The following is a 16,219-nucleotide window of genomic DNA, read 5'->3' as shown; positions in this document are numbered from 1 at the left end:
AATAGCGCCCCCTTCACAATGAATAAATAGCCCCCTGCACAATGAATAAATAGCCCCCTGCACACTGAATAAATAGCCCCCCTGCACACTGAATAAATAGCGCCCCCTTCACAATGAATAAATAGCCCCCTGCACAATGAATAAATAGCCCCCTGCACACTGAATAAATAGCCCCCCTGCACACTGAATAAATAGCCCCCTGCACACTGAATAAATAGCCCCCTTCACAATGAATAAATAGCCCCCCTGCACAATGAATAAATAGCCCCCTGCACACTGAATAAATAGCCCCCCCTGCACAATGAATAAATAGCCCCCTGCACACTGAATAAATAGCCCCCCTGCACACTGAATAAATAGCGCCCCCTTCACAATGAATAAATAGCCCCCCTGCACACTGAATAAATAGCGCCCCCTTCACAATGAATAAATAGCCCCCTGCACACTGAATAAATAGCCCCCCCTGCACACTGAATAAATAGCGCCCCCTTCACAATGAATAAATAGCCCCCCAGCAAACTGAATAAATAGCGCCCCCTTCACAATGAATAAATATCCCCCCTGCACAATGAATAAATAGCCCCCCTGCACAATGAATAAATAGCCCCCTGCACACTGAATAAATAGCCCCCCTGCACACTGAATAAATAGACCCCTGCACAGCGAATAAATAGGCCCCCTGCACAATGAATAAATAGCCCCCCCTGCACAATGAATAAATACCCCCTGCACACTGAGTAAATATCCCCCTGCACAATGAATAAATAGCCCCTGCACACTAAATAAATATCCCCCCCTGAACACTGAATAAATAGCCCCCCTGAAAGCTGAATAAATAGCCCCCCTGCACAATGAATAAATAGACCCCTGAACACTGCATAAATTGCCCCCCTGCACAATGAATAAAAAGCCCCCCCCTGCACAATGAATAAATAGCCCCCTGCACACTGAATAAATAGCCCCCCTGAACACTGAATAAATATCCCCCTGCACAATGAATAAATATCCCCCCTGAAAGCTGAATAAATAGCCCCCCTGAACACTGAATAAATATCCCCCTGAACACTGAATAAATAGCCCCCCTGAAAGCTGAATAAATAGCCCCCCTGCACAATGAATAAATAGCCCCCTGCATACTGAATAAATAGCCCCTTCACAGTGAATAAACAGCCCTCTGCACACTGAATAAATAGCCCCCCTGCACAATGAATAAATAGCCCCCTGCACACTGAATAAATAGTCCCCCCTGCACAATGAATAAATAGCCCCCTGCACACTGAATAAATAGCCCCCCCTGCACAATGAATAAATAGCCCCCCCTGCACACTGAATAAATAGCCCCCCTGCACAATGAATAAATAGCCCCCTGCACACTGAATAAATAGCCCCCCCTGCACAATGAATAAATAGCGCCCCCTTCACAATGAATAAATAGCCCCCCTGTACACTGAATAAATAGCGGCCCCGTCACAGTGAATAAACAGCCCTCTGCACACTGAATAAATAGCCCCCCTGCACAATGAATAAATAGCCCCCTGCACACTGAATAAATAGTCCCCCCTGCACAATGAATAAATAGCCCCCCCTGCACACTGAATAAATAGCCCCCTGCACACTGAATAAATAGTCCCCCCTGCACAATGAATAAATAGCCCCCCCTGCACAATGAATAAATAGCCCCCCTTCACAATGAATAAATATCCCCCCTGCACAATGAATAAATAGCCCCCCCTGCACAATGAATAAATAGCCCCCTGCACACTGAATAAATAGCCCCCCTGCACACTGAATAAATATCCCCCTGCACACTGAATAAATAGCCCCCCCTGCACACTGAATAAATATCCCCCTGCACACTGAATAAATAGTCCCCCCTGCACAATGAATAAATAGCGCCCCCTTCACAATGAATAAATATCCCCCCTGCACAATGAATAAATAGCCCCCTGCACACTGAATAAATATCCCCCTGCACACTGAATAAATAGCCCCCCCTGCACACTGAATAAATATCCCCCTGCACACTGAATAAATAGCCCCCCTGCACACTGAATAAATAGACCCCTGCACACTGAATAAATAGGCCCCCTGCACAATGAATAAATAGCCCCCCCTGCACAATGAATAAATAGCCCCTGCACACTGAATAAATAGCCCCCCCCTGCACAATGAATAAATAGCCCCCTGCACACTGAATAAATAGCCCCCCTGCACACTGAATAAATAGCGCCCCCTTCACAATGAATAAATAGCCCCCCTGCACACTGAATAAATAGCGCCCCCTTCACACTGAATAAATAGCCCCCCCTGCACACTGAATAAATAGCCCCCCCTGCACAATGAATAAATAGCCCCCTGCACACTGAATAAATAGCCCTCTGCACAATGAATAAATAGCCCCCCCTGCACAATGAATAAATAGCCCCCTGCACACTGAATAAATAGCCCCCCTGCACAATGAATAAATAGCCCTCTGCACACTGAATAAATAGCCCCCCCGCACAATGAATAAATAGCCCCCTGCACACTGAATAAATAGCCCCCTGCACACTGAATAAATAGCCCCCATGCACACTGAATAAATAGCCCCCCTGCACACTGAATAAATAGCCCCCCTGCACAATGAATAAATAGCCCCCTGCACACTGAATAAATAGCCCCCCTGCACACTGAATAAATAGCCCCCCTGCACAATGAATAAATAGCCCCCTGCACACTGAATAAATACCCCCCCCTGCACAATGAATAAATAGCGCCCCCTTCACAATGAATAAATAGCCCCCTGCACACTGAATAAATATCCCCCTGCACACTGAATAAATAGCCCCCCCTGCACACTGAATAAATATCCCCCTGCACACTGAATAAATAGCCCCCCTGCACACTGAATAAATAGACCCCTGCACACTGAATAAATAGGCCCCCTGCACAATGAATAAATAGCCCCCCCTGCACAATGAATAAATAGCCCCTGCACACTGAATAAATAGCCCCCCCCTGCACAATGAATAAATAGCCCCCTGCACACTGAATAAATAGCCCCCCTGCACACTGAATAAATAGCGCCCCCTTCACAATGAATAAATAGCCCCCCTGCACACTGAATAAATAGCGCCCCCTTCACACTGAATAAATAGCCCCCCCTGCACACTGAATAAATAGCCCCCCCTGCACAATGAATAAATAGCCCCCTGCACACTGAATAAATAGCCCTCTGCACAATGAATAAATAGCCCCCCCTGCACAATGAATAAATAGCCCCCTGCACACTGAATAAATAGCCCCCCTGCACAATGAATAAATAGCCCTCTGCACACTGAATAAATAGCCCCCCCGCACAATGAATAAATAGCCCCCTGCACACTGAATAAATAGCCCCCTGCACACTGAATAAATAGCCCCCATGCACACTGAATAAATAGCCCCCCTGCACACTGAATAAATAGCCCCCCTGCACAATGAATAAATAGCCCCCTGCACACTGAATAAATAGCCCCCCTGCACACTGAATAAATAGCCCCCCTGCACAATGAATAAATAGCCCCCTGCACACTGAATAAATACCCCCCCCTGCACAATGAATAAATAGCGCCCCCTTCACAATGAATAAATAGCCCCCTGCACACTGAATAAATAGCCCCTGCACACTGAATAAATAGCCCCCCTGCACACTGAATAAATAGCCCCCTGCACACTGAATAAATAGCCCCCCTGCACAATGAATAAATAGCCCCCCTGCACACTGAATAAATAGCCCCCTGCACACTGAATAAATAGCCCCTGCACAATGAATAAAAAGCCCCCCTGCACACTGAATAAATAGCCCCCCTGCACACTGAATAAATAGCCCCTGCACACTGAATAAATAGCCCCATGCACACTGAATAAATAACCCCCTGCACACTGAATAAATAGCCCCCCTGCACACTGAATAAATAGCCCCTGCACAATGAATAAATAGCCCCCTGCACACTGAATAAATAGCCCCTGCAAAATGAATAAATAGCCCCCTGCACACTGAATAAATAGCCCCCCCTGCACACTGAATAAATAGCCCCCCCTGCACAATGAATAAATAGCCCCTGCACACTGAATAAATAGCTCCCTGCACACTGAATAAATAGCCCCCCCCTGCACAATGAATAAATAGCCCCCTGCACAATGAATAAATAGCCCTCTGCACACTGAATCAATAGCCCCCCTGCACACTGAATAAATAGCCCCCCTGCACACTGAATAAATAGCCCCCCCTGCACAATGAATAAATAGCCCCCTGCACACTGAATAAATAGCCCCCTGCACAATGAATAAATATCCCCCTGCACAATGAATAAATATCCCCCTGCACAATGAATAAATAGCCCCCCCTGCACAATGAATAAATAGCCCTCTGCACACTGAATAAAAAGCCCCTGCACAATGAATAAATAGCCCCCTGCACACTGAATAAATAGCCCCTGCAAAATGAATAAATAGCCCCCCCTGCACAATGAATAAATAGCCCCCCCTGCACAATGAATATATAGTGCCCCCCATGCGGAATCTTCGGTGTCTTCAGCTCCATAGCCACAGGAGCACTTACCACCGATGGTCTTCTCTCTTCTGGGCATCGGTGAGTGACGTCAGCAGCGTGATCACTGCTATCACACTACTATCACATAAGAGGCATCACCGGGCTCGGAGGATGTTCGTTCAGTTGTTTAATGTTGTTGAAAAAAAGCAGATCACAGACATGGCACACAACTAAAGTCATTTCAAATGCCAACTTTAGGGCTTTAAGAAACACTAAAAGAAATCAAGATTAAAAATGTGGTACTCAGTAAGGGTAATTTTTTTCAGACCAAGCAGAGGGAAAAAATTATGGAATCACTCAATTCTGAGGAAAAAAATATGGAATCATGAAAAACAAACACACAAAAGAACATGTAGCACCCCGAGGGCTCGGTTGCTACTGAGTTATTGCATCTCATCCAGATGTGCGATATCTCACTCTCAGGTAAGGATGGAGTGTGGATCAGAACCCCGACACCTGCATGCATTACACCACATTTCCGGAGGGCAGGGCGACCAATATGCTCCAAGCAGAGCACGACAGTGCCTGTCCCTGGCTGGAGTGGGGGGAGGAACACCGAGGAAGGGGGAACCCTGTAGTGCAGGAGCAGGGAGAGAGCAGTTCCTGGGTGCACCTAGAGGGAGGTATAAAAGGTGGGCACCATCTTAGATCAGTAGTTAGCTAGTTAGTTCAGTCAGACAGAAGAAGAGGGAGCAGGAGGTGGGAGCAGAGGCTCTGCATGGGCTCTGCTCCGCAGGCAGGCCTAAGAGAGAGGCCGGAGCCTGGAGGAAGGAGAAGGAAGAAAGAGGAGCGGAGGAGGCTCCAGGAACAAGGAACGAAGGGACCCCAGGGGTGTGGACCGGCGAGTCGCCACCGCACGCCCGAATCTACCTTCGTAGAAGGGTCAGGCCAAAGGGGGACACCGGTCCCGAAACTAGTGGAGGCGGGGAACTACCCTCAGCTAGAAACCGGAGGCTGTGACATTTCATGTGGCGCAGCCCCTCGCTACACCCTCTAGGAAGGCACCATATAGGGTCAGGGAAACTGGCGCCAAGTTTACCAAGAGAAGGCCCGAGGCAGCCGGACAGAAGCGAGGTCACTGGCGGGGTATGACAGGCCAGAGAAAGGACACACAAAGGGGGTCCTGTGAAACACTCTGGAGATACCTGGGAGTCGGCCGAGGCCCTCACCTGGTGAGCACAGTACGACGTGGGCAGCCGTTCCCTGCAGAAGTGGCTGGATAATAAGAACTGTGAGTAAAGACCCTGGACTGCATCACTGACTCTTTGTCGTCACTGCTACTCCTGCACCATCACCCCCATCCTCCGCATACACTGCCCTGAGGCTACACTCCTCCTGTGGGGAGTTGTACTACACTCTGCTGCACCCACAACACCAGCCTCAGCGGTCTGCCCTGCAGCGGCGGTTCATCCTGACCGCAATCCACGGGTGGCGTAGTCGGACATTTTAATATCACAAACCACACAAATAGACTGCCATTTGAGTTGACCACCCTGAGCCACAAGACCGGGTCCCCGCCACGCAAGGACTACCACCCCCAGCATCCACAACGGGTCCGGATCCGGGTATCCCCACACACACGCGGCCCAGGGGGCGCGTCAAACACTCCAATACATCACTAGTATTTTGTTGCACCACCTCTGGCTTTAATAACAGCTTGCAGTCTCTGAGGCATGGACTTAATGAGTGATAAATAGTGTTGAGCATTCCAATACTGAAATATCGGGTATCGGCCGATATTCGCAGTATCGGAATTCCGATACTTAATTCCGATACTTTTGCAATATCGTATACCGGAATCGGAAGTTCCCATAATGCAATGAGCCATTTTCATTTTATTCAGCCAATGAGGATCCTAAGAAGTGTGGGCACATCCTGTTAGGCATGCAGGCATCTTAACTAATGGCATGGCTGTGATTGGCTGCTAAAATGATGTCATGATGCACTATAAAAGCCGCCGCCGCCATTTTGAGCTCACTCTGCTGTGAATTCAGTTAGGGATAGGACGCTGTTGTTCTGAGGGACAATTTTAGCTACCTATTTGGTCTATTCTGCTTTACCCAAGCTACTTTATAAATCGCTGTGCCTTGCAGTGCTAGTGCACAGTTCTCTGTGCTGTTCACCGCTTTCTGCAAGGTCTGTGTGTGTGAGTGCAGCTCACCCTGTAGTGTGTGCTTCAACCACGTCTGGTTGTAGTGCGCTCAGCGTGCGTCACTGCCTCATACATTGTCCTTTTTTGCCAATTCATAATTTTTCCTGATTTCTCCTATTAGTGTGGTGGTTCCATCCGTATTCAGCTAAATTGGTTCCAAACACACTATATAGGAGTAGTTAGAGGAGCCTTTCTGCAGCATTGTGCCCTGCAGCCCCAGCCAGATTAGTATTAGCCTATTTTTTGTAGCCTCATCTATTGCATTGTAGGTTACCTTCCTACATTTTAAGGCTATGTGCCCACGATGCAGAAATGAAGCAGAAAATTTCTGCAGCATTTCTGCATCTCCCTGGCAGAAAAAACGCATGCAGATTGTGCATGCGTTTTTCCTGCAGAATACATGCGGATCCACATGCGGATTCACATGCGTTTCCGCATGCAGATTGGCAAGCGCTTTCCAGGTGATAGCATCACTTGGAAAGTGCTTGACAACTAGGTCACACTGTATAAATCCATGCAAACAGCATGGATTTATATAGTGTGAACCGTAAAAATTAAAACAAATAAAGCTATACTCACCCCCGAGGCCCCGGCGTGGCTGCAGCGCTCGTTCCTCTCTGCTTCCTGGCTGCCGGCATATCGCGAGACAGAGCGGTGAAGGGCCTGCGGTCACATGACTGTGACGTCACCGCAGGTCCTCAAGCGATGCCGGCATTCAGAGAGAAGCCGCCGGACAGGTGAATATAAACTTTATTTATTATTTTATTCTTTTTTTACAGGTACAATGGTACCCAGGTCTGGATGAGAGTCTCCTCTCCTCCAGAACTGGGTACCATCCGCACATAGAGACGCATAGAAGCCGCTTGTAAAAATGTACAGTCGCGGTTTCTATGCGTCTCAATGCAAGTCAATGGCGGGAGTTCCGCTGCGCTTCCGCAAAATTAAATGACATGCTGCGGATTTTTGTACGCAGCATAAACGCTGCGGAAAAATCCGCAGCATGTGCATAGAACATGCGGAATCCCCTTGGGGACCATGGGGTGCGGATTACCTAGCGTTTCACAAGCGTTTATGCTGCGGAAATTCCGCAGCATAAACGCTTGAAAAACGCTACGTGGGCACTCAGCCTAATAGCTACAAAAAGTTTGTGATACTATCGTTATTACATCTTTAGGCACATCCAGTGTCTTTTTGTGACAAAAAAAACCTAAATAAAGTTCACCAAACACTCCACTTTACAGTTGTGTAGGCCACATTAGCTCATATTAAAGTCTAGTCCACACTTTATAAAATTAGTGTTTCTTATACCTGTTAGCAGCTGTTCAGGAATAAGCACACTAAGCCCTTAGTACTTTTCTGCCTATCTTTATCAGTCTACCAAGATGAAGAAGGCAGGGAGTAAGGCATGTGGTCGTGGGCGTGGGCGTGGAGTTTCTGCAGGGAGAGGACGTGAGGATTCTGTGCCTGCAGGGAGAGGACGTGGGGATTCTGTGCCTGCTGCGGGCACCAGTGACTCAGCATCCCCCAGTTTTACCAGGGAACAGTCCTTTATGCGCAGCTTTGTAGGAGCTAGCCGTACCCCACTGCTGCGGGAGGACCAAATTGAAGCCGTTGTCGGATGGAAGGCAGCTAACGCATCGACTTCAATTAGTTCCAGATCCTTTCAGGTCCTGAGCACTGAAGAGCACCCATCTGTCTCTTCACCACCTGCCAAATTGCCCAGGCAGTCAGAGAGCCCTGGACAGGAGCCATCTCTACTTCTGTTCTCTGAATCTCTTGGCTTGGAAAGAGGGGGCCAGCCAAGCAGAATTCGAGAATTTGAAGAAGAGGTAGTATGCAGTGATGCGCAACCGTTTTGTCTCTCTGAATCTGAAGAGGCGGGTGGGCCAGTGCCTATGGTCAGCAGCACACCTCAGTACGCATCTGATGATGATACTCAGGTGCCACTTTCTGGTGCGTACTGTGCTGTCGAGACTACCCAGGAGAAGCAGTTGTTTGAAGAGGGTGGTGTAGATGATGAGGTCCTTGACCCATCATGGCGTGAGGGACAGGAAGGTGGTGGGAGCAGCTCTGAGGAAGAGATTCCCCGAACAGCCCAAAAATGAGGGAGAGGGAGGGGGCAGACTTGGTTGCCTGTAGCCTCCACTTCGGCACCCATTAGGAGCATGGCTCTTCCAAAATCCAAAGCGGGCGCTCCCAAGACTTGCAGTGCCTGGTCCTTTTTTGACACAGTTGCAGATGACAATTGCTTTGTCAAATGCAAGCTGTGTAATCAGAAGGTGAAAAGAGGGAAAAGTGTCAGCAACCTCAATACCACAAATATGTGGAAACATGTGCGGACCAAGCACGTGGTGGAGTTACAAAAACACACTGAAGACCTAGGCCAACCTACAGCGCCACCTACCACCTCTTCAGCTCGTGTTGTAGCCTCTTCCTCCAAATCACACACAGCTGGTTCGGCTTCCTCACAGAATCGCCATGGAAGAATCTCTGGCACTGTTGTACAGAGACACAGTGTAATTCCACCCACAGCACCACTTTCCCAGTCATCCTCACACTCCCAGGCCAGTCTACAGCCATCGTTAGCACAGGCATGGGAGAAAAGGCGCCCATACTCGGAAAACCACCCCCGAGCACAGGCTCTGAATGCTGGCATTGCTAAACTACTGGCCCTTGAAATGCTATCATTCAGGCTGGTGGAGACTGACACATTCCGTAACTTTATGGCATTGGCAGTCCCACAATACAACGTGCCCAGCCGCTTTTATTTCAGCAGGCAAGCCGTCCCTGCCCTGCAACATCATGTGGAGGGAAAAATTAAACATGCGCTACAAAACACCGTCAGTAGCAAGGTCCACCTGACCACCGATGCGTGGACCAGTAAGCATGGACAGGGACGATACCTTTCCCTCACTGCCCATTGGGTAAATGTTGTGGAGCTGGGTACAGATCTTGAGAGTGGCGCTGTACGTGTTCTGCCAACTCCAAGGATTGCAGGAATCCAGTCTGTACACATTGACTCCTCCTCATACTCCAGTTCCTCTGAATCAGCGCCGCAGGAGCCGTCACGGTCTACCTCCACATCGACCCGTGAACGGTTACCTGTTATGGTGACCAATATGAGCACAGCCGTGGCCAAACGTCAACAGGCCGTATTAAAATTAATTTCTTTGGGGAATCGAAGCCACACAGCGCAGGAGCTCTGGAATGCCATCAAGCAGCAGAGCGACGTGTGGTTTGTGCCAGCGAATCTCCAGCCAGGCATGGTAGTGTGTGACAATGGCCGAAATCTGGTGGCAGCTCTGGGCCTAGGCAACCTCACTCACATCCCATGTCTGGCACATGTGCTCAACTTGGTCGTGCAGAGTTTTTTGAGGGACTATCCGGATCTTGATGCACTGCTTCACAAGGTCTGCATAGAGTGCGCTCACTTGCGGCGTTCCAGCAATGCAAGATCACGCATTGCAGCTCTGCAGCGCCGATTACGTCTTCTGGAACATCGCATCATATGTGACCTACCCACCAGGTGGAATTCAACGTTACATATGTTGGAGAGGTTGTGTGAGCAGCAGGCAGCAGTAATGGAGTACCAGCTGCAGTAGGCGCAAACAAGTCGCAGTGCGCGCCGTTCACACTTCACCACCACTGAGTGGGCCTCTATGAAGGACATTTGCCATGTTTTGCGTGCCTTCGATTATTCCACGCGGATGGCGAGTGCAGATGATGCACTAGTCAGCATGACTATCCCCCTTATCTGCCTGCTTGAAAAAACACTGCAAGCACTAAGGGACGAGGTTTTGGAAGAGGTGGAGGATGAGGAGTCACAAATGCCATCTGCTTCTCTACAGTCTGCGCAACGTGGTTCCTCACAAAGGCCTAGGCAGGGGACACTTTGTGAGGAGGATGAGGAGGAGTCAATGGATGAGGAAGACATCTGTCCAGAGGAGGGAGGTACACAATGCTCTAGTAGTCAGTATCTAAAGCGAGGGTGGGGTGATGCAGAGCAGGCAGAGATCACGCCTCAAGCAGGGGACAGCGTTTCTTGGCCAGTTGGCAGTCTGCAGCACATGGTTGATTTCATGCTGCAGTGCCTGAGAAACGACCGCCGCATCGCCCACATTCTCAACACGGCTGATTATTGGGTGTCCACCCTCCTAGATCCTCGCTACCGGGACAACTTACAAAGCCTCATAACACCGTTGAACCGGGAGCGTAAAATGCGGGAGTACCAAGACGCACTGGTGCATTCCATCATGTTCTCCATTCCAACCGAGAGCAGTGCTGCTAGTGCTTTACAAAGCAGCTCAGTGCGTCGAGGCAGTGGAGGAAGCTCTGCACAAAGAGGGAGCAGAAGCAGCGCCTCAGCACAAGGCAAGACCAGTATGGCCGAAATGTGGCAGTTTTGTGTCCCCGCCGCCACAAATGTCTACACCATCACAGACGGCTCCAGTCAGCAGGAGGCAACGTTTCCGTCAGATGGTGACAGACTACATGTCTTGCCCTCTTAGTGTACTCCCAGACGGCTCTTCTCCCTTCAAGTTTTGGGTCTGTAAGCTGGATACATGGCCAGAGCTTAGTCAGTATGCATTGGAGGTGCTAGCTTGCCCTGCTGCTAGTGTATTATCGGAACGCGTCTTTAGTGCCGCAGGTGGTGTACTAACAGACCGTCGCATGCGACTATCCTCCGATAACGTTGACCGGCTTACTTTTCTCAAAATGAACAAGGCCTGGATCTCTCATGAATTTGCCAGTCCTCTTCCAGAATAAATAATTGGTTGGCAACAGTATCCAGGTCTCCTGTTCTGTTCATGTTTCTACCACCTGAACTGAAATCCCTGAGCTCCAACACCGCCAGTTGGCGCTCGGAAGTGCCGTCTGCACAGTCAACACTTGCTGCCGTGTTATTGGGGTTCAGTAACGTCTGCTGTTCCCCTGCTGTGCGGACGGCAATTTCTCCTGCTCTGTCCACATTCTCACTACTACAGATTTTAAAGTTGCTCCAATTACACCTCTGGCTCCTCTGTTTTCAGTATTATCCCTGAGCTCCAACACCGCCAGTTGGTGCTCGGAAGTGCCATCTGCACAGTCAACACTTGCTGCCGTGTTATTGGGGTTCAGTAACGTCAGCTGTTCCCCTGCTGTGCGGACGGCAATTTCTCCTGCTCTGTCCACATCCACTGTACTACTGATTTAAAACCTCCTCCAAATACACCTCTGGCTCCTCTGTTTTCAGTATTATCCCTTGTCACGCTGTCTCTGTATACTGGAGGTAGGGGGCCTAAGCTGACCCTAAGCTGGGGCCCTGACTAATCCCTCAACCTGGAGGTACTGTTAAAGGTACAGAGGTCCAGGCCGCCAGCGTAACCCCTACCTCCTGAAGATCCCTGCACCTCAGTAATCTAGTCCTGAGAAGGACCCCGATCACAACCAAAGGGAACAAGAAATAATATACCCAAACACAGTATTTAGACGAACGAGACAGTACAAGGGAAAAACCAAAACCACCTTGCATACAAACAACTTCTCAACTACAACAGAGGGAAAACCAACGGGAAAGGAGATAAATGATAAAGCGAGGAAAGGGAAAAAACACTTCCAAATACACTTATCTCAGCAACTCCAAACACCACGATCCGCTCTGTCAGTCTGAATGAAATGCTTTCACCGACACCTCCCAAACAGACCAGCAGGTATATGAAGGAGTCTCACTACAGAAGTATTGATTGCAGCTGGGTGAGGCTGGACCTCATCTAGCCCAGAGAGAGAGAGAGAATTAACTCCCTCACTGCCGAGAAACACAAAGCACCAACAAGTCAGCTGCGAGAAGTCAGGCTGTGTACTCGTGACGATCTTCGTGGCAACACACCCGTGACAGTACCCCCCCTTCTACGAGGGGCCTCCGGACCCTCAGGGCCAGGTTTATCCGGGTGAGTCGTGTGGAAGGCCCGAACTAATCGGTCTGCGTTAATATCCGACGCAGGAACCCACATCCTCTCCTCAGGACCATACCCCTTCCAATGAACCAGGTACTGAAGGGACCGGCGATTAAAGCGTGAATCAATGACCCTCGATACCTGGAACTCCAAGTTACCATTGACAACCACTGGAGGGGGAGGTAAAAGTGACGGTACCACCGGCGCCACATACCTCTTAAGCAATGATCTGTGAAACACGTTGTGAATTTTAAACGTAGGGGGGAGGTCAAGACGGAATGCCACCGGATTAATAATAGAACTGATTCTGTACGGCCCGATGAACCTGGGACCCAGTTTCCAGGAGGGAACCTTAAGTTTTATATTCCTGGTAGACAACCATACCCGATCGTTCACACTTAGGTCCGGACCAGACACTCTCCTCCTATCAGCCATACGTTTGTATCGGTTCCCCATAGTATTCAGATTCTTCAGCACCCCTCTCCATACTGAAGCGAGTGATGAGGAAAATCGTTCCTCCTCAGGAACCCCCGAAGAGCCCCCCCCACTGAAAGTACAAAACTGGGGGTGAAAACCATATGCCCCAAAAAACGGGGACTTACCAGTGGACTCGCTCCGCCTATTATTAAGAGCAAACTCTGCCAGAGGTAAGAAAGAAGCCCAGTCCTCCTGGTTCTCTGACACAAAACACCGGAGATATGTCTCCAAGCTCTGGTTCATACGTTCCGTCTGACCATTGGTCTGAGGATGAAAAGCCGATGAGAATGACAACTGCATCCCCCGCCGTGCACAAAACGCCTTCCAGAACTTGGACACAAACTGAGACCCCTGATCAGACACCACCTCGGAGGGTACCCCGTGAAGCCTCACAATCTCCCCAATGAACACCTGCGCAAGAGTTTTAGCATTAGGGAGAGCCGGAAGAGCGATAAAATGTGCCATCTTGCTGAACCTGTCCACTACAACGAGTATGACCGTTTTACCCGAAGACGGAGGGAGGTCCGTAATAAAGTCCATAGACAGATGAGTCCAAGGACGCTCCGGGATCTTCAAAGGTAAGAGGGCCCCAGACGGACGGGTATGTGAGGTCTTAGAGCGCGCACAAACCCCACAGGACGCGACAAAAGTTACCACCTCCTTATGTAAATTAGGCCACCAAAACCGACGCGAGAGGAGATCCACAGTTGCTTTACTCCCCGGGTGTCCTGCAAAAACTGAGTTATGGTGTGCCTCGATCACCTTTTGTCGCAACTGATCTGGAACAAACAATCTCCCTGGAGGTCCAACAGGGGCGTCCCCCTGAGCCTCCAATACCTCCTCCTCCAGCTCAGAGCATACTGCCGAAACCACCACCCCCTCCTGAAGGATAGGAATCGGGTCGTCCGTATTCCCGGCCCCCGGGAAACTACGAGATAAGGCATCCGCCTTTACATTTTTTGACCCAGGACGATATGTAACGACAAAATTAAACCTGGTAAAAAACAATGACCACCTAGCTTGTCTGGGATTCAGACGTTTCGCGGACTCCAGATATAGCAGGTTCTTGTGATCGGTGATGACGGTGACCGGATGAACTGCCCCCTCCAGAAAATGGCGCCACTCCTCAAAAGCTAACTTAATGGCCAAGAGTTCCCTATTGCCGACATCGTAATTCCTCTCAGCGGACGACAATTTTTTAGAGAAAAAGGCGCACGGATGCCACTTACCAGGGGACGAACCCTGTGACAATACTGCTCCCACCCCTACCTCGGAAGCGTCTACCTCTACAATGAATGGCTGAGACGCATCAGGTTGAATGAGTATGGGCGCCGAGGCAAAACATTTTTTCAAAGAGGAGAATGCTTGACAAGCCTTGTCAGACCACCTAGAAAAATCCGTCCCCTTTTTAGTCATGTCAGTGAGAGGCTTAACCATGGACGAGAAATTACGAATGAACTTCCGGTAATAATTAGCAAACCCCAGGAAACGTTGTAGTGCCTTAAGATTCTCTGGCCGATCCCACTCAAGAACTGCCCGCACTTTCCCAGGGTCCATACGAAAACCGGACGCTGAAACCAGGAAGCCTAAAAACTGGAGTTCCTGTACGGCGAACACACACTTTTCCCACTTGGCATACAGTTTATTATCCCGCAAGATCTGTAACACCTGCCTAACGTGCTCCTGATGAGACACCAGATCCGGCGAGTAAATTAGGATATCATCCAGATATATGACAACAAACTGTCCCACCAAGCGGCGAAAAATGTCATTAACAAAGTGTTGGAACACCGCCGGGGCATTAGTCAGACCGAATGGCATGACAAGGTTCTCATAATGCCCCTCCGGAGTGTTAAACGCCGTCTTCCACTCATCCCCCTCCTTCATCCTAATCAGATTGTACGCCCCCCTGAGATCCAACTTAGAAAACCATTTGGCGCCCACGATCTGATTAAAGAGATCGGGAATAAGTGGGAGCGGATACGGATCTCGGACCGTAATCCGATTAAGTTCACGGAAATCCAGGCAAGGGCGTAGGCCTCCATCTTTCTTCTTAACAAAGAAGAACCCCGCAGCCACCGGTGAAGATGAAGGTCTAATATGCCCCTTAGCCAGACTTTCTGAGATATAATCCTTCATGGCCTGCCTCTCAGGACCAGAAAGGTTATACAACCTAGCTTTAGGTAACTTGGCCTCAGGGAGCAGTTTTACAGAACAGTCATACACGCGATGAGGAGGTAGTTCCTGACACCCTTTCTCCGAGAATACATCCTCAAAGTCCGCCAGAAATGGAGGTAAGACCCAAGGAGTAACCGCACCAATGACCGTGTTCATGCAGTTTTTATTACAGAATTTACTCCATTGGCTTATCTCCCTGGTTTGCCAATTAATAACCGGGTTATGCTTAGCTAACCAAGGAAGGCCCAACACAATAGGAGTGGGAAGACCCTCCAACACATAGCAAGACAACAGTTCTTTATGTATTGCCCCCACTTGAAGTTTTACGTCATGCACAACTTGCAAAAAACTTCCCTGCCCGAGAGGCCTGGCATCGATCGAGAATATGGGGATGGGTTTAGCCAACTCACTCAACCGCATACCTTGAACCCGGGCAAACCGAGCATCAACCAGATTAGCCCCGGCCCCACTATCCAGAAGAACAGATATCCTCTCAGTTCTCGTACCCACCACCACCTCCGCCGGTACGAGAAACTGAGACGAACCTAGGGACGAAATACCTACTCCCAGATTGCCGTCCACCACACAACCTGGGATCAACAGTTTTCCGACGACTCTTCACTCTGCAAGGGACGGGATGGACACCCCCCAATAAAATGTCCCTTTCTCCCGCAGAAGAAACACCTTCCTGCCTTATGGCGCACCACCGGTCCCCTCCCCCGAAATGATGTCCCTCCTAATTGCATAGGCTCCTCTGGACTGACCAGGGGAACCACCATATGAGGGGACCTTGTAGGAGGTGGAGTCATCACAGGGGGTAGAGTTATCCCGCACCTCTCCCGAAGCCGTCTGTCCACGCGAATAGCGAGGGCCATAGCGGCTTCCAGAGACACGGGAGAGTCATAC

This window comes from Phyllobates terribilis, unplaced genomic scaffold (genome assembly GCF_046119375.1).
Source record: "Phyllobates terribilis strain yellow unplaced genomic scaffold, ASM4611937v1 Scaffold_11__3_contigs__length_659146591, whole genome shotgun sequence".
In the NCBI taxonomy this organism is placed as follows: Eukaryota; Metazoa; Chordata; class Amphibia; order Anura; family Dendrobatidae; genus Phyllobates; species Phyllobates terribilis.
This window is presented reverse-complemented; position numbering follows the sequence as displayed.